General features: G+C 37.3%; 1 protein-coding gene across 5 annotated transcripts in view; it reads left to right on the top strand.

Moving 5' to 3' along the window:
• Positions 1–26,719, top strand: part of LOC138307503 (monocarboxylate transporter 12-like) — a 70,518-nt gene that overhangs the window by 6,916 nt on the left and 36,883 nt on the right. Inside the window, exons 1-2 of one of the 5 annotated variants that reach the window (XM_069248291.1) lie at positions 15,718–15,910; positions 21,516–21,586. The exons of 2 other annotated variants lie outside the window; for them this stretch is intronic. The gene's annotated coding sequence lies outside the window, so the exon portion shown is untranslated. Of the gene's footprint in view, positions 1–15,717; positions 15,911–21,034; positions 21,587–26,719 lie in introns of those variants that run through there. 2 more of the 5 variants (XM_069248289.1, XM_069248290.1) reach the window with 2 other exon arrangements.

Genomic DNA, 26,719 nt, shown 5'->3' with positions numbered 1-26,719 from the left:
TTCAAGTTCACAGTGGGCAAATAGGCTAAAATCTTTAAACAACTTCTTGTGAATAACTATATATAAGAGGCCTAGAGACCTGATATTGAGCCCGTGACATGCTGGGATGAAGGGCTATCAAGTTTGTTCAAATTTTGATCTTCATTCAAGGTCACAGGAGTCAAAAAGGCTAAAATCTTTAAACAAATTCTTCTCAAGAACCAGAAGGCTCCGGGTACTGATATTGGGCATGTAGCATGCTTGGATGAAGGGCTACCAAGCTTTGTTCAAATGAATGACCTTGATCTTCATTCAAGGTCACAGGGGTCAAAAAGGCTAAAATTTTAAAACGACTTCTTCTCAAGAACTGAAAGACCAAGTATACCCATATTGGGCCTGCAGCATGCTGGGATGAAGGGCTACCAAGTTGGATCAAATGAATGACCTTGACTTTCATTCAAGGTCACAGGTGTCAAAAAGGCTTAAATCTTTAAACGACTTCTCAATAACCAGAAGGCCCAGGATACTGATATTGGGACTGTAGCATGCTTGGATGAAGGGCTACCAAGTTTGTTCAAATGAATGACTTTGACCTTCATTTAAGGTCACTGGTGTTTAATAGGCTAAATTCCTTTAAACAAATTCTTGTGAATAATTAAGAGGCCTAGAGACCTGATATTGGGCCCTGTGACATGCTGGGATGATGGGCTATAGCTATCAAGTTTGTTCAAATGAATGACCTTGATCTTCATTCAAGGTCACAGGGGTCAAAAAAGCCAAAATCTTTAAACAACTGCTTCTCAAGAACCAGAAGGCCCAGGGTACTGATATTGGGCCTATGACATGCTGGGATGAAGGGCTATCAAGTTTGTTCAAATGAATAACCTTGATCTTCATTCAAGGTCACAGGGGTCCAAAAGGCTAAAATCTTTCAACAACTTCTTCTCAAGAACAAGAAGGCCCATGTTACCCATAGAGGGCTTGCACGTGCTGGGATGATGGGCTACAAGTTTGTTCAAATGAATGACCTTGACCTTCATTCAAGTTCACAGTGGGCAAATAGGCTAAAATCTTTAAACAACTTCTTCTCAAGAACTGAAAGGCCAAGGGTACTGATATTGGGCCAGCATCTTGGATGAAGGGCTACCAAGTTTGTTCAAATAAATGACTTTGACCTTCATTTAAGGTCACTGGTGTTTAATAGGCTAAATTCCTTTAAACAAATTCTTGTGAATAATTAAGAGGCCTAGAGACCTGATATTGGGCCCTACGACATGCTGGGATGATGGGCTATAGCTATCAAGTTTGTTCAAATGAATGACCTTGATCTTCATTCAAGGTCACAGGGGTCAAAAAAGCCAAAATCTTTAAACAACTGCTTCTCAAGAACCAGAAGGCCCAGGGTACTGATATTGGGCCTATGACATGCTGGGATGAAGGGCTATCAAGTTTGTTCAAATGAATAACCTTGATCTTCATTCAAGGTCACAGGGGTCCAAAAGGCTAAAATCTTTCAACAACTTCTTCTCAAGAACAAGAAGGCCCATGTTACCCATAGAGGGCTTGCACGTGCTGGGATGATGGGCTACAAAGTTTGTTCAAATGAATGACCTTGACCTTCTTTCAAGTTCACAGTGGGCAAATAGGCTAAAATCTTTAAACAACTTCTTGTGAATAACTATATATAAGAGGCCTAGAGACCTGATATTGAGCCCGTGACATGCTGGGATGAAGGGCTATCAAGTTTGTTCAAATTTTGATCTTCATTCAAGGTCACAGGAGTCAAAAAGGCTAAAATCTTTAAACAAATTCTTCTCAAGAACCAGAAGGCTCCGGGTACTGATATTGGGCATGTAGCATGCTTGGATGAAGGGCTACCAAGTTTATTCAAATGAATGACCTTGATCTTCATTCAAGGTCACAGGGGTCAAAAAGGCTAAAATTTTAAAACAACTTCTTCTCAAGAACCGAAAGACCAAGTATACCCATATTGGGCCTGCAGCATGCTGGGATGAAGGGCTACCAAGTTGGATCAAATGAATGACCTTGACTTTCATTCAAGGTCACAGGTGTCAAAAAGGCTTAAATCTTTAAACGACTCCTCAATAACCAGAAGGCCCAGGATACTGATATTGGGACTGTAGCATGCTTGGATGAAGGGCTACCAAGTTTGTTCAAATGAATGACTTTGACCTTCATTTAAGGTCACTGGTGTTTAATAGGCTAAATTCCTTTAAACAAATTCTTGTGAATAATTAAGAGGCCTAGAGACCTGATATTGGGCCCTGTGACATGCTGGGATGATGGGCTATAGCTATCAAGTTTGTTCAAATGAATGACCTTGATCTTCATTCAAGGTCACAGGGGTCAAAAAAGCCAAAATCTTTAAACAACTGCTTCTCAAGAACCAGGAGGCCCAGGGTACTGATATTGGGCCTATGACATGCTGGGATGAAGGGCTATCAAGTTTGTTCAAATGAATAACCTTGATCTTCATTCAAGGTCACAGGGGTCCAAAAGGCTAAAATCTTTCAACAACTTCTTCTCAAGAACAAGAAGGCCCATGTTACCCATAGAGGGCTTGCACGTGCTGGGATGATGGGCTACAAAGTTTGTTCAAATGAATGACCTTGACCTTCATTCAAGTTCACAGTGGGCAAATAGGCTAAAATCTTTAAACAACTTCTTGTTGAATAACTATATATAAGAGGCCTAGAGACCTGATATTGAGCCCGTGACATGCTGGGATGAAGGGCTATCAAGTTTGTTCAAATTTTGATCTTCATTCAAGGTCACAGGAGTCAAAAAGGCTAAAATCTTTAAACAAATTCTTCTCAAGAACCAGAAGGCTCCGGGTACTGATATTGGGCATGTAGCATGCTTGGATGAAGGGCTACCAAGTTTATTCAAATGAATGACCTTGATCTTCATTCAAGGTCACAGGGGTCAAAAAGGCTAAAATTTTAAAACAACTTCTTCTCAAGAACCGAAAGACCAAGTATACCCATATTGGGCCTGCAGCATGCTGGGATGAAGGGCTACCAAGTTGGATCAAATGAATGACCTTGACTTTCATTAAAGGTCACAGGGGTCAAAAAGGCTTAAATCTTTACAGACTTCTCCTCAATAACCAGAAGGCCCAGGGTACTGATATTGAGCCTGTAGCATGCTTGGATGAAGGGCTATGATTGTTCAAATGAATGACCTTGACCTTCATTTAAGGTCACTGGTGTTTAATAGGCTAAAATCCTTTAAACATCTTCTTGTGAATAATTAAGAGGCCTAGAGACCTGATATTTAGCCCGTGACATGCTGGGATGATGGGCTATAGCTATTAAGTTTGTTCAAATGAATGACCTTGATCTTCATTCAAGGTCACAGGGGTCAAAAATGCTAAAATCTTTGAAAAACTTCTTATCAAAAACCAGGAAGCCCAGGGTACTGATATAGAGCCTGTAGTATGCTTGGATAAAGGGCTAACATGTTTGTTCAAATGAATGACCTTGACCTTCATTTAAGGTCATCAGGGTCAAATAAGCTAAAATCCTTTAAACAACTTCTTGTGAATAATTAAGAGGCCGAGAGACCTGATGTTTGGTCCGTTGCATGCTGGGATGAAGGGCTATCAAGTTTGTTCAAATTAATGACCTTGATCTTCATTCAAGGTCACCGGTGTTAAATAGGCTGAAATCCTTTAAACAAATTCTTCTCAAGAACCAGAAGGCCCAGGGTACTGATATTGGGCCTGTAGCATGCTTGGATAAAGGGTTACCATGTTTGTTCAAATGAATGACCTTGACCTTCATTCAAGGTCACCAGGTTCAAATAGGCTTAAATCCTTTAAACAACTTCTTGTGAATAATTAAGAGGCCGAGAGACCTGATATTGAGCCCGTGACATGCTGGGATGAAGGGCTATCAAGTTTGTTCAAATTAATGACCTTGATCTTCATTCAAGGTCACAAGGGTCAAAAAGGCTAAAATCTTTGAACAACTTCTTATCAAGAACCAGGAGGCCCTAAGGGTACTGATATTGGGCCTGTAGCATGCTTGGATAAAGGGCTACCATGTTTGTTCAAATGAATGACCTTGACATTCATTCAAGGTCACAGGGGTCAAAAGGCTAAATCTTTAAATGACTTCTTCTCAAGAACCAGAAGGCCCAGGGTACTGATATGAGGTCTGCAGCATGCTGGGATGGAACCAGACTACCAAGTGTATTCAAATGAATGTCCTTGACCTTCATTTAAGGTCACAGGGTTCAAATAGGTTAAAACCTTGAAATAATTTCTTGAGAATAACTTGAAGCCTAAAGACCCAATATTGGGCGTGTGACATGCTTGGATGTAGAGCTACCAAGTTCATTCAAATAAAAAAGGGCTACCATTTTTGTTTTTTTTAAAATGACCTTGATCTTCATTCACAGGGGTCAAATAGGCTGAAATCTTTAAATGACTATGTTGTAATATAACTGAAGGCAAGGCCTTAAAGGACGCAGCCAGAAGTTTTAATATGAATCATGGACGGCATAGGAATCAGAGCAAAGCTCTACTTGTTTATTTTATTTTTTATTTTCATGTGCAGAAGACATAATTTTAGAAATAAACGGACGCACTTAAACTATAGAAGTAAATGATATAATAAGATTTGGATTTCTCCATGTCCATTCAAGGCATTGCTTGCCACGTATGTGAATCCTATGATTTCGCTCCATTTGTTGACGTTACATGTATGTGACGTAACGATTCCTTGTGCTCATCTTCGCCTTGGTGGATATTTTGACTGCATTGACTATAGCTTTTAATTTTCAAAGAGTTGTCATTATTATTTAAAAAATAATAAAAATGTTTAATTACTACTGTTATGCATTTGCATTAGTTAAATATATATGTACTGGAGAGAGCAGTACCGGAGCAACGCACAACCTCCCCATATGAATGAAAAAATGGCAGCCGCAAACTGAAGCTGTCAGTGTGTAGGATTGAATTTTGAAGATTGTGTTTTTTTCTTATATTTTCGCATATCTGTTACCTTAGAAGTGCTGCGCCCTTATTATGCTAAGAGTCAGATGAACGTTAAGGCCCATGGGCCTCTTGTTTATAGACAGGTTTGACTGTCACTTGGTTGGTTTTTATAGACAGGTTTGACTGTCCCTTTTGTGGTCTTTATAGACAGGTTTGACTGTCACTTGGGTGGTTGTTTTAGACAGGTTTGGCTGTACATTTTGTATCTCACTTAGCCTGGGCCCTCTGGGCCTCTTGTTCTGTTACATTAGGAACACAACAAAGATTATCTATTATAAAGATGCATAAACAATGTGTTTTAAGACATATTCGGTTAATTGTGGGACCTAGCATTTCTCCTGAGCCACAAACTGACCTTGGCGGTGTTTTGAAGGTCGTATATTAGGTAATCTAAATCTCACCTGTTTTTGCCGTGCTCATTAACACTTCTGAAGCTCTGTGATTGATGATCCTATTTGTTTCGCCTCTCAGAGGCAGCTGATGTAGCAGGTGACAATTGGCTTTATGTATGTTAATCAATAACAAGTGATAGCCCTGTGAGTTACTTAACTTATGAACTATTTTGATTGTGTGCTATTAACGGATAACTGAGGCAGCCATTTCTTAGAACCCCTTTATTGATGACGTAAGCAATACATGTTACATAACACAGACTACGATACAAGGGACGTAACTCGTACATACTTTAGACCACGACTATAGCTATTATATGACATCTCCCTTCCAAATTTACCTTATATATCAAATGTTGAAAAATGAATGTATTACTTCTGCAGATCATCAATATAGTAGTTTGCTTATTATATAATTACTTCATATTTGAAATTATGGAATAAATCTTGTTAGTATACTGCAAATTACCTTGTTTTTTATTTTTAGCCCACCATCGTCAGATGGTGGGCTATTCAAATCGCTTTTTGTCCGTGGTCCGTCGTCCGTCCTTCCGTCCGTCCTTCCGTCCGTCCGTCCGTCCGTCCGTCCTTCCGTCCGTCCGTCCTTCCGTCCGTTAACATTTCTTGTTACCGCTATTTCTCAGAAAGTACTGAAGGGATCTTTCTCAAATTTCATATGTAGGTTCCCCTAGGGCCCTAGTTGTGCATATTGCATTTTAGGACCGATCGGTTAACAAGATGGCCGCCAGGCCGCCATCTTGGATTTTGATTGTTAAAGATTGTTACCGCTATTTCTCAGAAAGTATTGAAGGGATCTCTCTCAAATTTCACATGTAGGTTCCCCTAGGGCCCTAGTTGTGCATATTGCATTTTAGGACCGATCGGTTTACAAAATGGCCGCCAGGCCGCCATCTTGGATTTTGATAGTTAAAGTTTGTTACCGCTATTTCTCAGAAAGTATTGAAGGGATCTCTCTCAAATTTCACATGTAGGTTCCCCTAGGGCCCTAGTTGTGCATATTGCATTTTAGGACCGATCGGTTAACAAAATGGCCGCCAGGCCGCCATCTTGGATTTTGATTGTTAAAGATTGTTACCGCTATTTCTCAGAAAGTACTGAAGGGATCTCTCTCAAATTTCACATGTAGGTTCCCCTAGGGCCCTAGTTGTGCATATTGCATTTTAGGACCGATCGGTTAACAAGATGGCCGCCAGGCCGCCATCTTGGATTTTGATAGTTAAAGTTTGTTACCGCTATTTCTCAGAAAGTACTGAAGGGATCTCTCTCAAATTTCACATGTAGGTTCCCCTAGGGCCCTAGTTGTGCATATTGCATTTTAGGACCGATCGGTTAACAAAATGGCCGCCTGGCCGCCATCTTGGATTTTGATTGTTAAAGTTTGTTACCGCTATTTCTCAGAAAGTACTGAAGGGATCTCTCCCAAATTTCACATGTAGGTTCCCCTAGGGCCCTTGTTGTGCATATTTAATTTTGGGACCGATCGGTCAACAACTGAAGGGATATGTCTCAAATTTCATGTGCAGGTTCCCTTAGGTCCCTAATTACATTTTGGGTCCGAACGGTCAACAAGATGGCCGACAGGCCACCATTTTGAATTTTGATAATTGAAGTTTGTTACCGCTATTTCTCAGAAAGTACTGAAGTGATCTGTCTCAAATTTTATATGTAGGTACTCCTAGGACCTGCATATTGCATATTGTGACTGATCGGTCAACAACATCTTTGATTTTGATTATTGAAGTTTGTCAGTGTTATATATCTCAGAAAGTACTGAAAGGATCTTTCTCAAATTTCATATGTAGTAATATGTAGTAAAAAGTTGAAAAGCAGAGAAAAGATCCGTCTTTCTATTGTCAGACATAGATCATTCTTTGGTGGGCGCCAAGATCCCTCTGGGATCTCTTGTTAACCATTAAAATACTTTAAACAGTCAAATATAGAAAATACTTGAAATTTGAAATACACTGTACCAATTAACCATTGTCTGACATATATTTCACGAACAATATCAAACACTTAAACAAATGTTCGAACACGAATTTGGCACAAGTCATGGGCATTATCTAGTTCTCATAGCGTTTTGGTTTGATTACACTGTACCAATTAACCATTGTCTGACATATATTTCACGAACAATATCAAACACTTAAACAAATGTTCGAACACGAATTTGGCACAAGTCATGGGCATTATCTAGTTCTCATAGCGTTTTGGTTTGATTATTGCCCTACCACTCACTCGACTTGTTTTTTGTTCACCTTTGTCATTTGGTGTTAGTTCCTTGGATATCGATGTATCCATAGTAAGCGATCGCGAAGTGTCTTTGTTTGTTACTTTAGTTTTCATTGGAAGTGGTTCCTGTTGATTGGTTTCGCGTTCTCTTGGTAATGTCTCGTTAAGCACTGAAGATGGAGTTGGTGCTTCAGGAATGTGTGTGTACGCGTACGGATGTTGGTAAAATTGTTCATCACAAAAGTTCTCGCGAGTTTTCAGAATGTCTCTCCTGTTCCTCCTATAGGTTCGACCTTCACTCTTTAGAATGTATGACCTTGGTGTGTTATCATACCCTATACACTTGGCTGGTGTCCACGTCCTCCCTGTATGCATCCTTACATGCTCGTTGGGTTGAATTCTAGACATTTCTTTGACACCAATGTTGTAATTCTTCTTCTGTTTTTGTTGGTTTTCTTCCAGGTTTCTTTGTATCATCTTGTGAGATTTGTCTTTTGGCTTCAGCAAAGATCTTTTGATAGGAATAGTAGATTTTGTTTTCCGTCCCATCAGTATTTCGACTGGTGAGAGTCCTACACCAGAGACCGGTGTGTTTCTCAGTTCTAATAAAGCTATTTCAGGATCACGATTATCCTCCCTTGCCTTTTTTATAAGCCTTTTTGCAGTTTGAACGGTTCTCTCCGCAAATCCATTGCTCTGCGGATATCTTGGTGAAGAGGTAACATGTTTGATATTGTACTCATTCATGAATGCTTGGAATTCACCTGATGAATATTCTGGACCATTGTCCGTCCTCAGAATTTCAGGAATGCCATGGCGCGCAAAGTGTGACTTCATGTATTGTATCACTGTACAACTTGTAACATTAGGAATATTGGACACCTCAAAATACTTTGAGTAGTAATCAGCCAAAATCATGTATTTATCACTGCCAAGATAGAATATATCACTTGCTAACTTTTCCCATGGCCTATCAGGAATTTCATCCTGCACAATTGGTTCCTTTTGCTGATAATTTCTGTGTTTCTGACATATTTCACAATTTTCAACTTTGCTCTGAATGTCCTTTGACATTCCTACCCAGAAAAGACTGGACTTTGCTAACTCTAGACACTTTGTGATTCCCATGTGTCCAGAGTGGACCTTATTCATCATTTCACTAATTAGTGACTTTGGAGTCACTATCCTATCACCTTTCATGAGGAGACCATCACATAAATTGAGCTCATCACGATATTCCAATACACATCCAGATCTTGGAAACATCTGCCTTGGTTTCCGGCCATCCATATGTCACGTGGTGCTTTACTCTTGACAATATTGGATCCTTATCTACTTCTTCCACAAATTCATCTGTTTTCTCTGTTGATATACTAACAAATGTATGTATTTGGAATTCTTCTGTATCTGGCTGATCCCTTAACGGTGCGCGACTTAACGCGTCAGCTATGTGTAGCTCTTTCCCAGGTACGTAATACACACTTTGGTTGTATTTTTGGAGCTTGAGCATCATTCTCTGTATCCTTTGTGGAGCCTGGATAAGAGGTTTCTTGAACAGACTCTCCAATGGCTTATGGTCTGTTTGTACATATATAGTCTCTTTACCGTAGATGTATTGATGGAACTTGGTTGCTCCAAATACAATGGCAAGCATTTCCTTTTCTATCTGAGCGTAATTCCTTTCTGCTGAACTGAGGGATCTTGATGCGAATGCTATTGGTTTGCCTCCCTGCATCAGACAACCTCCCAATCCTGTGGAAGATGCGTCAACAGATATTGTAATTTCCTCATCCTGATTATAGTACTGTAGCACAGGGGCTTGGGAAATGAGTCTTTTCAAGTGTTCAAGCGCTTGGTGGTGCTTATGATCCCAGTGCCAACACACATCTTTCTTGAGTAGTTCATGGAATGGAGTATTAACAGTTGCCAAATCTGGTATAAACTTTTGTAGATAATTCACCATTCCCAGCAGTCTCTGTAGACTCTTCACATCTGTTGGCTCGGGCATGTTGAGTATCGCCTCAATTCTGTCTTTATTTGGTTTCAGACCATCTGCTCCAAACGTATGACCGACGTAGTCTATTTCAGTTTGATTGAACTTGCACTTCTCTTCATTAAATCTTAGATTTACCTCATCGGCCCTTTGGAGAACAACTTCGAGTGTTTTGTTTAACTCATCTTCGTTCTTTCCCCAAAGCAAAATGTCATCTACTATGACGTCACATCCTGGAATATCTTCAAAAATCTGACTTGTTTCTCTCTGGAATACCTCACTGGCTGCGTTGATGCCGAAAGGTAAACGTTCAAATTTGTAACGCCCAAATGGGGTATTAAACGTCGTTAACCACGTGCTTTCTTCTGCCAGCTTTATATGGAAAAATCCTTGTGATGCATCAAGTTTAGTGAACAACTTAGCATCTCCTAGCTTAGCGGCCACCTCCTCGACAGTCTTCATAGGGAAGTGCTCGCGTTTCACCGCTTTGTTTAAGTCTCGTGGGTCTAAACACAATCTTACAGAGCCGTTGGGCTTCCTAACAACAACAATAGAGTTCACCCACTTTGTAGGTTTTGTTACTTTTGTTATTACACCTTGTTCTTCCATCCGTTGAAGCTCTTGTTTTACTTGTTGTGAAAGCATGTGCGGAATCTTCCTTGGAGGATGTACTACAGCTGGGATGCTCTCATCAACCTTAATCTTGTATTCTCCAGGTAGACAACCTAGTCCTGAGAATAAATGTTTGTACTTTTCAACAGGTGTTTGTTGATTGTTGTTTGTGACTTCATTGTTGTCTCTACTAGTTTGTATAGCATTTAGTCGTTGTATGAGACCCATCTCTACACAAGTTTCTAGACCTAGGACTGGCATGAATCTTGACCTGACAATGTTGAATGTTGCCACATGGAATTTACCTTTGTACTCCATAGCAATGTCCTTCTTTCCTACGGTTTTAATGCTATGCCCAGAATAAGACACAAGTTTTGTCCTTGTTGTTCTGATGCCCTTTATATTCAGCTGTTGTGCAAGGTTTACAGGAATGACGTTGCATGTTGCTCCTGTGTCTATCTTAAGTGTTACCTTTTGATCATTGATCCATACTTTGACATGCCACTCTGTGTCTTTGGTCTGTGTATCCGGTTCACTACAGGTTTTGTGTACCATACCTACAAACTGTGTATTTTGGTATTCATCATCACTTTCTTCATCTAGCGCATGTACTTGCTTTTTGCACATTTTCGCGAAATGGTTCATCCCATTACAGTTTAAGCATGATTTCCCATATGCCGGACAGTTTCTGGGTGCATGTGAAAGACCACATTTTTTACATTTAAATCTTTTCTTTGGCTTGTCTGGTTCCCTTTTCTGACTAGATTGAGTAGAATGTTGGGGTTTCTGTTCTTTCTGACTCTTTTTTGTAGATATTTGCTTATTCTTTATGCCATGTATACTTTTAGATGACCCCTGTGTTTCTCCCAGTTCTTTTAATTGCATACTGCTTGCCTCTGATGCCCGACAAAATTCTACACATTTCTCAAGTGTTAAGTCCTTTTCTCGAAGTAATCTTTCGCGCAAATGGACGTTTCTAATTCCACAAATAATTCTATCTCTAATCAGGCTATCCTGAAGAGTTGAAAATTCACAAGTAGCTGCTTTAGTTTTTAGGTCAGTGACATAAGCATCGATCTTTTCCCCTTCTCTCATGTTTCTAGTGAAGAATACGTGCCTTTCATATGTAATGTTCTTTCTAGGATTACAATAAGATTCAAATTGTTGACATATTTTGCCTAATTTTGCATCATCTCCTTCTTGTTCAAAGACGAACGTTTTATATACGTCGTGCGCTGCTGGGCCAGCCACGTGGAGAAAATTGAAAGCGCGTACCTTTTGATCCTCCTTATCAATTTTAGCGGCAACCTCGTATATATCATAGGCTTGTTTGAACCTTCGCCAGTTTTCTGACACATTACCCGTAAATTGGAGTTCAGTGGGCGGCTTTAACCTGTCCATCTTTTGTAGTTTCTTCTGACACCATGTGCTATTAACGGATAACTGAGGCAGCCATTTCTTAGAACCCCTTTATTGATGACGTAAGCAATACATGTTACATAACACAGACTACGATACAAGGGACGTAACTCGTACATACTTTAGACCACGACTATAGCTATTATATGACAGATTGGGCCCCCCCCCCCTCCCGGGGGCAGGAGGGGCGGGGCCCAATATGGGAAAAAAAAGTTACTTCTTTAAATCGCCTCTAGTCATAGCGTTCTGCATGGACTGTAATCAAATTTGACCAGAATCATCCTTTGAGGAAGGGGAACATAGTTTGTATACATTTTGGATCTGACCTCCCCAGGGGCAGGAGGGGCGGGGCAGGGCTCAATAAGGGATATAGAGGTAAATTCTTTAAATCGTTACTTGTCATAGAGTTCTGCATGGAATATAACCAAATTTGGCCAGAAAAATCCTTGGGGGAAGGGGAACGGGTTTGGTATAGATTTTGGCTCTGACCCCTCGGGGGCAGGAGGGGCGGGGTCCAATAGGGGTTAATCCTTTACATCGCTATTTGTCATAGAGTTCTGCATGGAATGTAACCAAATTTGGCCAGAAACATCCATGGGGGAAGGGAAACAGAGTTTGTATAAATTTTGGCTCTGACACCCAGGGAGCAGGAGGTGCGGGGCTCAATAAGAGAAATAGAGGTAAATCCTTTATATCGCTACTTATCATAGAGTTCTGCAAGGAATGTAGCCAAATTTGGCTTGATTTGGCTCTGTTCCCCTAGGGGCATATTTTGTTTTTGCCTTACACTATTGCATGCCAGCACATGAATTTGCCATGAACAGTTACCCATGAAAATAATGCATGAAAATTCCATGAAACTTTGACATGAAAAAAACTCTTAAAAGGATCATTATTCATGGCCATGAATTTGAATAAAGAAGCATGAAAATGCCATGAATGCATGTTAAATTTTGACCTTGAAATTGAATTATGTCATCATTCAATTTCATGGCCATGAAACCTAGGAATAATTTATGGGGATTTTCATACCCATGATTATCCAATGAATTAGAACTATCCTTGCATCATGGCCATGAAATTCCCCTTAAAAGGAACATAATCCATGGCCATGAATTTTCAACCCATGAGAATTGCTTGTCTGATGTGATTTAACCATTTTCATGGCCATGGAACCAATACAATCACATAGTTTTGATTTTCATGAAATTGACATTAGAATGCATACTTATGATTTATGGCCATGAATTTTATGATAAAGGAATTAAGTACAAATATTACATTCGGCATGATATGATCAGTTTTCCTAAATCTGTCATCAAAAACTCTCTGCTTTAATTTATTTTAAAATAAAGAAATACAATGAAAAAAACAATCTTCAGTTTGAAAGTTAAATTAGCATTAACAAAACATATAAAACATTCAACATGCAGGCACATGTCAAATAAATTTGTACACTGTCATGTAGTTGATAGTGAGAATTTGGCAATGCCGCCCAGTGTATGCAATTTCATTAATTGTAAGGAATCACATCTTATCTAAACTTGTTTACTGTACCTTTAGGAACTCAGGATTAAATTCAGCACTTGTCTACAGATTGTATAACAGATAAGTGAGCATGAAAATTCTGTTCCTGGTCATACATCAATAGACACAGCAGCCATTTTTGATTTCTTCTGTTTAGGCGGGAATATTCAAGTCATGTGACTCAAGTATTAAAATATAGAAGTCATGTGTCTCAAGTTTTAGAAAAAAGGGAGTCATTTGACTTTAATTATTGACTTTTGACAAACAAAACTCATCTTAATCAAGGCAAGGATATGAAATTACTAGTGAGTATCTTAATTAGCTAATTTCTAATTAAGGTTAATTTTCATAATTGTAAATTTTCATGGCCATGAATCATCAGTTATTTTATTTTTATTATCAACCTAAAAAAAACATGGCCATGGAATACTTTCCACTTTATCTCTTCTATTAATTCATGGTCATCATTTTCATCAATCATCCAATCTAAAATTCATTGTCATCACTGACAAATCAATGGCCATGAATCTCACATGAAAAAGTGATCATTACAGAAATTCATGGCCATTAACTTTGATTGATTTCTTTCAATGATAATTTCATTGATTATTACACTGGAAGACCATAAAGGCCTAATTTTGACAGAAATTGCCCTAATTTTCAAAACAGGCCTAATATTGAGAGAAAATGACCTAATAATCAGAAAATAAGATACCCCTTATATGAGGGGTATCTCGGTACATTTTAGACAGTTGACTATTAATTAATAGAACCACTGTCAATAGTCATGGGATATTCAATTAATTCATGGCCATGATATGGATTTTTCATGGCATTTAAAACCATTCAGGAGTACACATGAAAAAAAAAAATTTCATGGCCAGATTCATGGTATTTATGAAATTTCATGGCATTTTCATGTGTATTTCATAGTTTTTTCATGGTATTGACGTAGAGTAGTGTTATACATGTATATATGTGTTTTTTTATGAATGGATAAAATGATATTGAGTTATAATTAAAAACTCTGTGTGCCTTTTTAGTATCTATAGCTATGAGTATCATCGTTCTTTACATACAATGTCAAATTTTCAATGATAATTTCCAATACAGAGAACTGACATCACATAAGGAAAGGGATGTACACTTAAATGTCCTGAGGTACCCCTCCCATAAGGAAAGGGAAGTACTGAGGTACCCCTCCCATAAGGAAAGGGATGTACCGAGGTACCCCTCCCATAAAATAAAGTATGTACACTTAAATGTACCGAGGTACCCCTCCCATAAGGAAAGGGATGTACACTAAAATGTACCGAGGTACGCCTCCCATAAGGAAAGGGATGTACACTAAAATGTACCGAGGTACGCCTCCCATAAGGAAAGGGATGTACACTAAAATGTACCGAGGTACCCCTCCCATAAGAAAAGGGATGTACACTAAAATGTACCGAGGTACCCCTCCCATAAGGGAAAGGGATGTACACTAAAATGTACCGAGGTACCCCTCCCATAAGAAAAGGGATGTACACTAAAATGTACCGAGGTACCCCTCCCATAAGGAAAGAAATGTACACTAAAATGTACCGAGGTACCCCTCCCATAAGGAAAGAAATGTACACTAAAATGTACCGAGGTACCCCTCCCATAAGGGGTCCACCTGTTGAGGATTTAAAAAGTTTTGTGAACACCAGTCATTCCAGACATTTAAATCCTTTCTGCTACATTTATGATTCATGCATTTCATTTTGATACCTTTGGTGGTCATTCTGGTGATAAAGGACAATGACAGGTGAAGGTCATTCACCTGAGGGTGGTCAAGGATTTAGGATTGAGATTTTCTTAATCACATCCACAGCAGGGATAGAGAATTCAATTTGTGTATCAACAACAAGTGATTTTATCTTTATCTCTATAGGATATTTAAGTGTCATATCAGATATGGTTAACTGAATTGCTCCACCTTTCCATGTTTGCTCACCGAAGCATTACCTCAAGATGAAAGGCTACCAGTATATATACAATGTTTTATCTTACAATTAAAGTCAAGTTTATGTGGCCTAATTTTCACATGACGACATAGTCTATGATACCTATATATATATATATTATGAATCATTATCCTTTTGAGTGTAGAGACTGATAATATTACATACATTAATTATGTAAGTTTGGAATTAAGTATTCTGATAGTTATCCCCAAAGAGTTTCTGCTGAGTTTAGTGACAATGTAAGAACTCTGGACTGGTAGAAACATTTTTCGTTTGTTTGTACAGCTGATTAAAGCTATTACATCTGGTCTAGATTTGTAAAGACTCAGTGACCTTTAAGGATATAGATACAAGGTCAAGTATATAAATAGTACAATATCAAATAGTTCTACAGTTACAGAACAAGTTATAACAATTCATAAGGTACTTTCCAGTCTAGGTAATTGTAAACACTAATCTATTGTTGTGACGAGCAGTGGTGTTCATTGAAAAATAAATACACAGCCAGTCTTTGGTTCAATGGCCTTGGATTGAAAAATCTTTGTTGTTATTTACGTCCTGTGAACCTTCCCAATGATTTCTGCTTTAATCTGATCACAACACTGAGATATGGAAGTTTTAGTAACATGATTTACCTTGGTTCATGGGGTGCATATTATTCAGTTGGGTGTTGCTTGGCCATTTCATGTTTGAAGACAGCTAACTAAAATGGAGGAATCAAAAGGTACGATCACATTGTATGATCACATTCTATGATCACATTGTATGACCATTTCATGTTTTCATCTAACAGACATTGATTTCTTATACAAACAAACCGATGACAAGAGTCTATTAATATACATTTTCAAAAAAGGAGAAGATAAAATAATTGTGAAGTCTGAATTTGTTGTCTTGAAAGTTTGGCTGCATGTGACACTATGTATTATCAAATGGTGTTTCCAAGTGTGATGTGCAGGCTAAATAAAACATTTTGGTGCAGTTGAGAACATATGAATTCTATCTAGGCTGTTGTGTAAGTCTTTACTTTTCTTGACAAACACAATTAATACATGCATATAGTAAATAGAGGATCTTACATGAGTGGCTATGTGAAATTAAAATTTATCAAACAAGTTCAATAATTTGATATGCCACAAGGCTTTTAATATCAGATTATTTAATGAGTTTAATAAGTTTCATATCACATATGGCCACTCATGTAAGATCCATAATCTGAAGAGAAAGTAGATGGTTATATATTAGCACTATTATCTATAGAGAAAGTAGACGGTGATATGTCAGCACCATTATCTGTAGAGAGAGAAGACGGTGATATGTCAGCACCATTATCTATAGAGAAAGTAGATGGTGATATGCCAGCACCATTATCTATAGAGAAAGTAGACAGTGATATGTCAGGACCATTATCTAAAGAGAAAGTAGACAGTGATATGTCAGCACCATTATCTGTAGAGAAAGAAGACAGTGATTTGTCAGGACCATTATCTAAAGAGGAAGTAGATGGTGATTTGTCAGCACCATTATCTGTAGAGAAAGAAGACAGTGATATGTCAGGACCATTATCTAAAGAGAAAGTAGACAGTGATATGTCAGGACCATTATCTAAAGAGAAAGTAGACAGTGATATGTCAGGACCATTATCTATAGAGAAAGTAGACAGTGATATGTCAGGACCATTATCTAAAGAGAAAGTAGACAGTGATATGTCAGCACCATTATCTATAGAGAAAGTAGACAGTGATATGTCAGCACCATTATCTGTAGAGAAAGTAGACAGTGATATGCCAGGATCATTATCTAAAGAGAAAGTAGACAGTGATATGTCAGCACCATTATCTGTAGAGAAAGTAGACAGTGATATGTCAGCACCATTATCTATAGAGAAAGTAGACAGTGATATGTCAGCACCATTATCTAAAGAGAAAGTAGACAGTGATATGTCAGGACTATTATCTAAAGAGAAAGTAGACAGTGATATGTCAGCACCATTATCTGTAGAGAAAGAAGACAGTGATATGTCAGCACCATTATCTATAGAGAAAGTAGACAGTGATATGCCAGGACCATTATCTATAGAGAAAGTAGACAGTGATATGTCAGCACCATTATCTGTAGAGAAAGAAGACAGTGATATGTCAGCACCATTATCTATAGAGAAAGTAGACAGTGATATGCCAGGACCATTATCTATAGAGAAAGTAGACAGTGATATGTCAGCACCATTATCTATAGAGAAAGTAGACAGTGATATGCCAGGACCATTATCTATAGAGAAAGTAGACAGTGATATGTCAGCGCCATTATCTATAGAGAAAGTAGACAGTGATATGTCAGGACCATTATCTATAGAGAAAGTAGACAGTGATATGTCAGCACCATTATCTGTAGAGAAAGTAGATAGTCATATGTCAGGACCGTTATCTATAGAGAAAGTAGATAGTGATATTTCAGCACCATTATCTGTAGAGAAAGAAGACGGTGATATGTTAGCAACATTATCTATAGAGAAAGTAGACAGTGATATGTCAGCACCATTATCTATAGAGAAAGTAGACAGTGATATGTCAGGACCATTATCTAAAGAGAAAGTAGACAGTGATATGTCAGCACCATTATCTGTAGAGAAAGAAGACAGTGATTTGTCAGGACCATTATCTAAAGAGGAAGTAGATGGTGATTTGTCAGCACCATTATCTGTAGAGAAAGAAGACAGTGATATGTCAGGACCATTATCTAAAGAGAAAGTAGACAGTGATATGTCAGGACCATTATCTAAAGAGAAAGTAGACAGTGATATGTCAGGACCATTATCTATAGAGAAAGTAGACAGTGATATGTCAGGACCATTATCTAAAGAGAAAGTAGACAGTGATATGTCAGCACCATTATCTATAGAGAAAGTAGACAGTGATATGTCAGCACCATTATCTGTAGAGAAAGTAGACAGTGATATGCCAGGATCATTATCTAAAGAGAAAGTAGACAGTGATATGTCAGCACCATTATCTGTAGAGAAAGTAGACAGTGATATGTCAGCACCATTATCTATAGAGAAAGTAGACAGTGATATGTCAGCACCATTATCTAAAGAGAAAGTAGACAGTGATATGTCAGGACTATTATCTAAAGAGAAAGTAGACAGTGATATGTCAGCACCATTATCTGTAGAGAAAGAAGACAGTGATATGTCAGCACCATTATCTATAGAGAAAGTAGACAGTGATATGCCAGGACCATTATCTATAGAGAAAGTAGACAGTGATATGTCAGCACCATTATCTGTAGAGAAAGAAGACATGATATGTCAGCACCATTATCTGTAGAGAAAGAAGACAGTGATATGTCAGCACCATTATCTATAGAGAAAGTAGACAGTGATATGCCAGGACCATTATCTATAGAGAAAGTAGACAGTGATATGTCAGCACCATTATCTATAGAGAAAGTAGACAGTGATATGCCAGGACCATTATCTATAGAGAAAGTAGACAGTGATATGTCAGCGCCATTATCTATAGAGAAAGTAGACAGTGATATGTCAGGACCATTATCTATAGAGAAAGTAGACAGTGATATGTCAGCACCATTATCTGTAGAGAAAGTAGATAGTCATATGTCAGGACCGTTATCTATAGAGAAAGTAGATAGTGATATTTCAGCACCATTATCTGTAGAGAAAGAAGACGGTGATATGTTAGCAACATTATCTATAGAGAAAGTAGACAGTGATATGTCAGCACCATTATCTATAGAGAAAGTAGACAGTAATGTGTCAGGACCATGAGGGTGATAAGTTAGCACCATTATCTGTAGAGAAAGAAGACGGTGATATGTTAGCAACATTATCTATAGAGAAAGTAGACTGTGATATGTCAGCACCATTATTATTAGGGCATATGACCCGATATTGGGCCTGAGACATGCTGAGATGAAGGGCTATCAAGTTTGTTCAAATTTTGATCTTCATTCAAGGTCACTGGAGTCAAAAAGGCTAAAAAATTTAAACGAATTCTTTTCAAGAACCAGAAGGCTCAGGGTACTGATATTGGGCATGTAGCATGCTTGGATGAAGGGCTACCAAGTTTGTTCAAATGAATGACCTTGACCTTCATTCAAGGTCACGGGGGTCAAATAGGCTTAAATCTTTAAATGACTTCTTCTCAATAACCAGAAGACCAAGGGTACTGATATTGGCATGTAGCATGCTTGGATGAAGGGCTATCAAGTTTATTCAAATGAATGATCTTGATCTTCATTTAAGGTCACGGGCGGCAAATAAGCTAAAATCTTTAAATGACTTCTTCTCAAGAACCAGAAGGCCCAGGGTTCTGATTTTGAGCATGTAGCATGCTGGGATGAAGGGCTACCAAGTTTGTTCAAATGAATAACCTTGACCTTCAATCAAGGTCACAGGGGTCAAATAGACTAAAATCTTCAAACGACTATGTTGTGATGTTGTATTGTACTAATAGTCAGATGACCGTTAAGGCCCACGGGCCTCTTGTCTGTAGAGAAACTAGACGGTGATATGTCAGCACCATTAGCACCATTATCTTTAGAGAAAGTAGGCGGTGTTTGCCAGAACTGTTATCTATACTAATCAATTAACCTTGATCAGACACTGGTGTTGACAAGACATGTTAGTGAATACAAATTAAACCTTGTAGAATCATAAATAGCTGATGTAATCAGAAAAAGTACCAAAGACAATCCTGTTTTGTATCCTGAGGCCATTGACAATGTGATTGTCTCTATATTTACATGGTAATGTTTGACCGATAAATGATCGTGGCTGAGGGCCTTCTGTCACTCAATTACTGTAGGGTAATAACACTTCATTTAATCAGAAGTTTGTAATACACTGAGCTGAGTAGGTGTGAAATCCTGGCCAAACAAAATGTGGACAAAATCCTGGTAATGCAAGCCCATACAGTGACAATAAGTCCTCAATTTTTAAATACTAATTGTTTGTTTTTACGTCTAGATTGTTTATTAGAGATGTGCCAGATTTGTAAAGAATATTGATAAAGAAAATTTAACATAAAATATGAAGATTTAAATCTTTGGAAAACTATAATTGATACAATCGGTAAGTAAATGTTGAACTATAATGGAAGTTATCCATATAGAGCGAGGGAATGAGATTGGGTGTGGTAGTAATACAGTAATACATAAATGAAGTGTATTTACACATGGGACGCCTGTATTAGTGTTAGATTCTGTCTTAGTGGTGTATATTGTAGTCGCAGTCTATCACTAATGTCTAAAACGGATGTTCACTAATACTGGAGATCAGGATATGTATCATAGATTTTCTGTTTGGTACATAAGTGATGATTAGAATTAACACATAAATGATTTTTTGTTTTTCTGAAAGGTAAATGTTCTATTGGGATAATTGATGAGCGTAGCGGTTTTATAACTTAATAAAACCATAATCACAAGTGCCCAGGTAGACTGGCCACCAGACCCTAAGTTGTTGATAAGACTTTCTCAGCAGAGTTCTTTACTAGATTATCTCCCCCTAGTTAAAAAGTTAGGGTAATTTCTCAGATCCCTGTGGGCTGTGTGATACAGCCTCGGGCGACACGGTCAGTATTACACCTGTAGGTATGAGAGATACAAATGTACCTGTTTATAATCAGGCATGTAGTAGAGACAAAAATAATCAAGCCAAATTTTAGTGATTTTTTTTTAATAATCTAGAGACTGGTGGCCAGTCTAGTGCCCATGGTACTTAAACATGTAATCAAGAGGACACTTATTAGGCGAACTCTAACTTGTGGACGAAAAAACTCAGCCATTATATCTTTCCAAACACCACTTCTGAATTGTTTTCAATAAAACTTGTTATACATTCTTTATGATGAATTTTAGTTAATATCATAAAGGAATACATTATAAACATCACATAGTTACTATGTACAAGTTTTTATGGGGTGGGGGTATTTATATAACTTAATTCAACTTCTTTTCTAAAAGATAAGAGGTATGCTTATATATTTTTTTCATTTTTTTTGAGGGGGGGCACCAATTATGATAAAAACAATACAAGTTGCTTTTTTTAGTAACAACTGTAATCCTCAATCCATTTTATAAGGTCATGTTGAGTTAAGTGTGAATTATATATCAGGTTTGTGTTAAAGTCCAAAGTCACAAGTACCATAAAATGTGAGAATGAATCATTCATTTCATGTGATGAATGTCTACTCACAAATGTTAAAAACACCTATGTCTGTCACTGATGTGTATTTAAACTGTCCATCAGGCATTTAATGTTTACAGTTTACATTTTCAACTTCTTCTCCAAAACTACAATTTTTCAGAAACAATCCATCAATACATCTGGAGATCGATGTTTAGGACCGCCATTGTGTCGTGTTTGGATGTACAGTAGGTAATAAAATTCACAGTTTTGTTGCAGTATATAACTTTCTACAGGAAATATATGATGCCTTGCATAAGTGGATTATTTATAACCCTATATATAACTATGTACAGTCATTGAATAACCTGCATTTATGGCTGTTGTAAATTCCTGATGAACAAATAAAAATAGATTTACAAAACTTAAGATAGACTGGTATGTGTTTAATTCCAGTCAGCTGCTGGTGTAATGTTTTAGCTGAATCATTGCAGAATCTATAGCCTCATGTCAAAACTGTATACATATATCTTAATTAAAATACCTAACTGTAGATCATGACGCAGGTGTTAATTCTTTCATGTATGAATTATTGTATAAAGTTGATTAAAAATGAAGTATTAAATTGTGTTGATCTGATAAAATGTTTTAATTATCTTTTAACCTTGACATGTGTAATGAAATGTTATTCAGACCTGGATAAACATGCACACCATTTTCTTACTTCTTTACATAAATACATAATTCAAACATTCAGAATTTTGTTATAAAATTTCATGCTGTTCAATACATTTTCATGGATCAGTGGTTAAATCTGTTACTCACCATTGCACCTGTGATTTATCTCATGGTCTAAATATTCAAACTCATAATTTTAATTAACTCAGCTAGATATACATTTATTTTGTTGACAGAGAAAACAAATAAGTTAATGACAAAGAATTATAATTTGTTTGCACTCAAAATTGTAGTTTATAGTAGATTGTCTGTTACACAGTTTGTTAGTGACCTAATACATAAGGAAATTGTGTTTAAAACAAATTTGTATTGGAATAGGTGAAGATGATCCAGTTTATATGAGTCAATCAAATGACTTGGATTGTATGCAATAGTTTCCTCATCAAATGACATACTCTAATACAATATTCTGGTTCATTTCTGTTGAACAATCACTAAGAAATAGTTCTAGCCAATTGTCCTTACATTGATAGTGTCATGAGAGTAAATACTTTGTGGCATCTGTAGGAAGCATTTCATGGCCGTTGCTAACAACATTACGATGACGTTAGGTGACAACTCTGTTGTTTGACCCCAGTATGATATCTTCTTACCTAATATGATATCTACTAACCTAATACAATATCTACTATCCTAATACGATATCTTCTTACCTGTCCTAATATGATATCTACTAACCTATATGATATCTACTTACCTAATACAATATCTACAAACTTATACAATATCTACTAACCTAATACAATATCTTCTTACCTAATATGATATCTTGCTACCTTATACAATATCTACTATCCTAATATACTACCTACTTACCTAATATGATATCTGCAATATCTACTAACCTAATACAATTTCTTCTTACCTAAATGCTATTTTCTTAACTAATACAATATCTACTAACCTAATATGATATCTACTAACCTAATATGACAATATCTTGGATATCATTCATGTCATTTTAACCATTAGGAATACATTAAGATTCTTGCCTGAGGCAAGAAACATATACTCACTAAAAATATTTTTTTTGAAGAATATTTAAATTCTATCTAGATGTACATGTAGGTGAAGAAAATTCAGGATACATGTTTGAAATGTCTGAGGGATGATTGCAAGGTCAAAAGATAAAGATTTGTTATCATATTTCATACCAGTAGTGATTTATCACAGAAGCAGGTGATGGGGGTGTCACTCATGGAGACGTCTTCACTAGGCTGCAAGATCAATCCCATTTATACAAGCTTATATAAGGTATTTATTATAATCCCCTGCTGGGAACCGAGGGGTCTAAGCAGTGGTGTGTCTGCATGTCCATCTAACCTTGTCCTGGCTCTAGCTCCTATACTATAAGGGTTTTGAACCTTTATATACTTGGTATGTGAGTGGTGGACCAAAGTCACTATAATCTGACCTACATACCATTTCAACCTCAATTTTATGATAGAATCTCTTATCATTATTAATGATCTCTCTAAGGCACTATAATTAAGGCATTGTATTCTGTATATGACTTCATCTATAAGCAAGGGAAATACAACCTTATTGCACACATGATGGCCACTGAATTAATTAGCTTGTTTCAATATACATGTATACTGTATTTGACGCAATAAGTCCTGGTCCCTATAAGCACCCTCCCCCTTTTGGAGGTCTCAATTTGTGTTATAATGACTTAAATACAGACTGAAAATATTACAAGTGTATAGAGTCCTCTATTTGATTTCATTTTTAAATGAATTAATCACTTTTAAAATACTCTTTACATGCAGTGCAAAAGTTTTGTGAAAGATATTAGCCCAAATTTAGTCCGATAAAGTGCACCTTCATTTCTTTAACCACCCTGAGCGCTTCTAGGGTCAAATATGGTAGTTATAGAACAATAATTATATAAAATAGCAAAGAAGATAAGGGACAAACTTGTACTGAGTTTAGAAAGAACTGTATAGTAAGAAAGGGGAGGAAATCAAAGAGGAAACACATATACTATCTGTCAGAAATGGTTTGTGCGACCAAGATATTGAGATTTCATGGCCATTGAATATGTTTTGTTATTTCTATCATTAACAGTCTCATAAAATCTCTTTTTAAACTCTTCTGTTCATTTGTGTATTGATATCATAAGGGACATTTAAATTATTAATGAATAAAAATGTTTATAGTAAAACTGGGTCAGACCTGTTCTGTAGTAGGGTCAGACCTGTTCTGTAGTAAAACTGGGTCAGACCTGTTCTGTTGTAAAACTGGGTCAGACCTGTTCTGTTGTAAAACTGGGTCAGACCTGTTCTGTTGTAAAACTATGTCAGACCTGTTCTGTAGTAAAACTGGGTCAGACCTGTTCTGTAGTAAATCTTGGTCAGACCTGTTCTGTTGTAAAACTGTGTCAGACCTGTTCTGTAGTAAAACTTGGTCAGACCTCACTCAGTTATGTAGTAAAACTGGGTCAGACCTGTTCTGTAGTAAATCTTGGTCAGACCTGTTCTGTAGTAAAACTGGGTCAGACCTGTTCTGTTGTAAAACTGGGTCAGACCTGTTCTGTTTTAAAACTGGGTCAGACCTATTCTGTTGTAAAACTGGATCAGACCTGTTCTGTAGTAAAACTAGGTCAGACCTGTTCTGTAGTAAAACTGGGTCAGACCTCACTCAGTTCTGGAGTAAAACTCGGTCAGACCTGTTCCGTTGTAAATCTGGATCAGACCTGTTCTGTAGTAAATCTTGGTCAGACCTGTTCTGTTGTAAAACTGGGTCAGACCTGTTCTGTAGTAAAACTGTGTCAGACCTGTTCTGATTTAAAACTGGGTCAGACCTGTTCTGTTGTAAAACTGGGTCAGACCTGTTCTATAATAAAGCTGTGTCAGACCTGTTCTGATTTAAAACTCGGTCAGACCTGTTCTGTTTTAAAACTGGGTCAGACCTGTTCTGTAGTAAAACTGGGTCAGACCTGTTCTGTTGTAAATCTGGATCAGACCTGTTCTGTTGTAAAACTGGGTCAGACCTGTTCTATAGTAAAACTGGGTCAGACCTGTTCTGTTGTAAATCTTGGTCAGACCTGTTCTGTTGTAAAACTGGGTAACTGGGTCAGACCTGTTCTGTAGTAAAACTGGGTCAGACCTGTTCTGTTGTAAAACTGGGTCAGACCTGTTCTGTAGTAAATCTTGGTCAGACCTGTTCTGTTGTAAAACTGGGTCAGACCTTGGGTCAGACCTGTTCTGTAGTAAAACTGGGACAGACCTGTTCTGTTGTAAAACTGGGTCAGACCTTGGGTCAGACCTGTTTTGTAGTAAAACTGGGACAGACCTGTTCTGTTGTAAAACTGGGTCAGACCTGTTCTGTTGTAAAACTGGGTCAAACCTGTTCTGTTGTAAAACAGGGTCAGACCTGTTCTGTAGTAAAACTGGGTCAAACCTGTTCTGTAGTAAAACTGGGTCAGACCAGTTCTGTAGTAAAACTGGGTCAGACCTGTTCTGTAGTAAAACTACCTATATGTCAGACCTGTTCTGTATCAATGTCCACACATACCTACAGCAATAATGTTGGATGACTTGAGGATGTACAGTGTAACTATAGATAAATTAATCATGTGTAGAAGTTCAAGGGAAAATACAACTTTGTAAGTATTAGTTAAAGATGCTCCACCGCCGACAGAACATGAATGATACTCATCATTTTGTCAATAATTGGTTTTAGTCATAGATATATGTCTAATTAAGACAAAATGTGATATAAAATAATTTATTTGGTTTTGGTGCATGCGTAATCAGTATATACTTAATCCCATTTAGGACATAGTGCCACAGAAATTTTTCAGGATGCAATTAATAAAATAATTTATTTTGTTTTTGGTGCATGCATCAGTATTTCATGCCATATAGGACATAGTGCCACAGAATTTTTTCAGGATGCAATAAATTATTTTTGATATTTCTATCTTAAAGTAAAATTAGAATCTCAAACTTTTCAATGGTGGTAATGGTGTGAAGTAAGTAACTTTTGTCATCAGATACTGAAGAAAAAAACTGATTCATCTGCTCCTGTTTTTGATAGAGAAAAAATACCATTCATCGGCAGTGGAGCATCTTTAACAAATTATCTCTTTACACTCTGATGCCAAGCATTCCTTTAAGCATTAAAATATCTTCCTATGGTATCTATGGTCTATAGAGTTGACAGAGCTTTGTAGACAATCTTCATAATGTACTAGCGCGCATTATGAGATGATTGTCTGTAAAGCTCTGGCATCTATATAGACCATAGATGCCATTTAGGGAGAAAGTTTAGAGCTTATATTTACATTATCAACTCATTTTAGGGTTTCTGCATTAACATTATTAAGCTAGACCAGGAAAACTGTTTATTAACTATGATTTAATCCACAAGATTGAACAGCCATTTCGACGGTGATCAGTTGACGTCACCGCGTCAACAATAGTGACGTCATAATGGTCACGTTTTGGGTGTCAGTTATACCCACATATACTTCACTTTGCCTTGGTTAGTTTATATACTGTACTGTATTTACTGTCAAGTAAATGTAAATATATAACTTTTAATTATGTTTATTGAGCTATTAGGATGGAATTTTCAATTTTTCATATTCAAACATTTTCATTAAAATGAATAAGCTGTTGGGAAATGTCCTTGATTCTC

Source organism: Argopecten irradians, chromosome 14 (genome assembly GCF_041381155.1).
Source record: "Argopecten irradians isolate NY chromosome 14, Ai_NY, whole genome shotgun sequence".
Lineage (NCBI taxonomy): Eukaryota > Metazoa > Mollusca > Bivalvia > Pectinida > Pectinidae > Argopecten > Argopecten irradians.
This window is presented reverse-complemented; position numbering and strand designations above follow the sequence as displayed.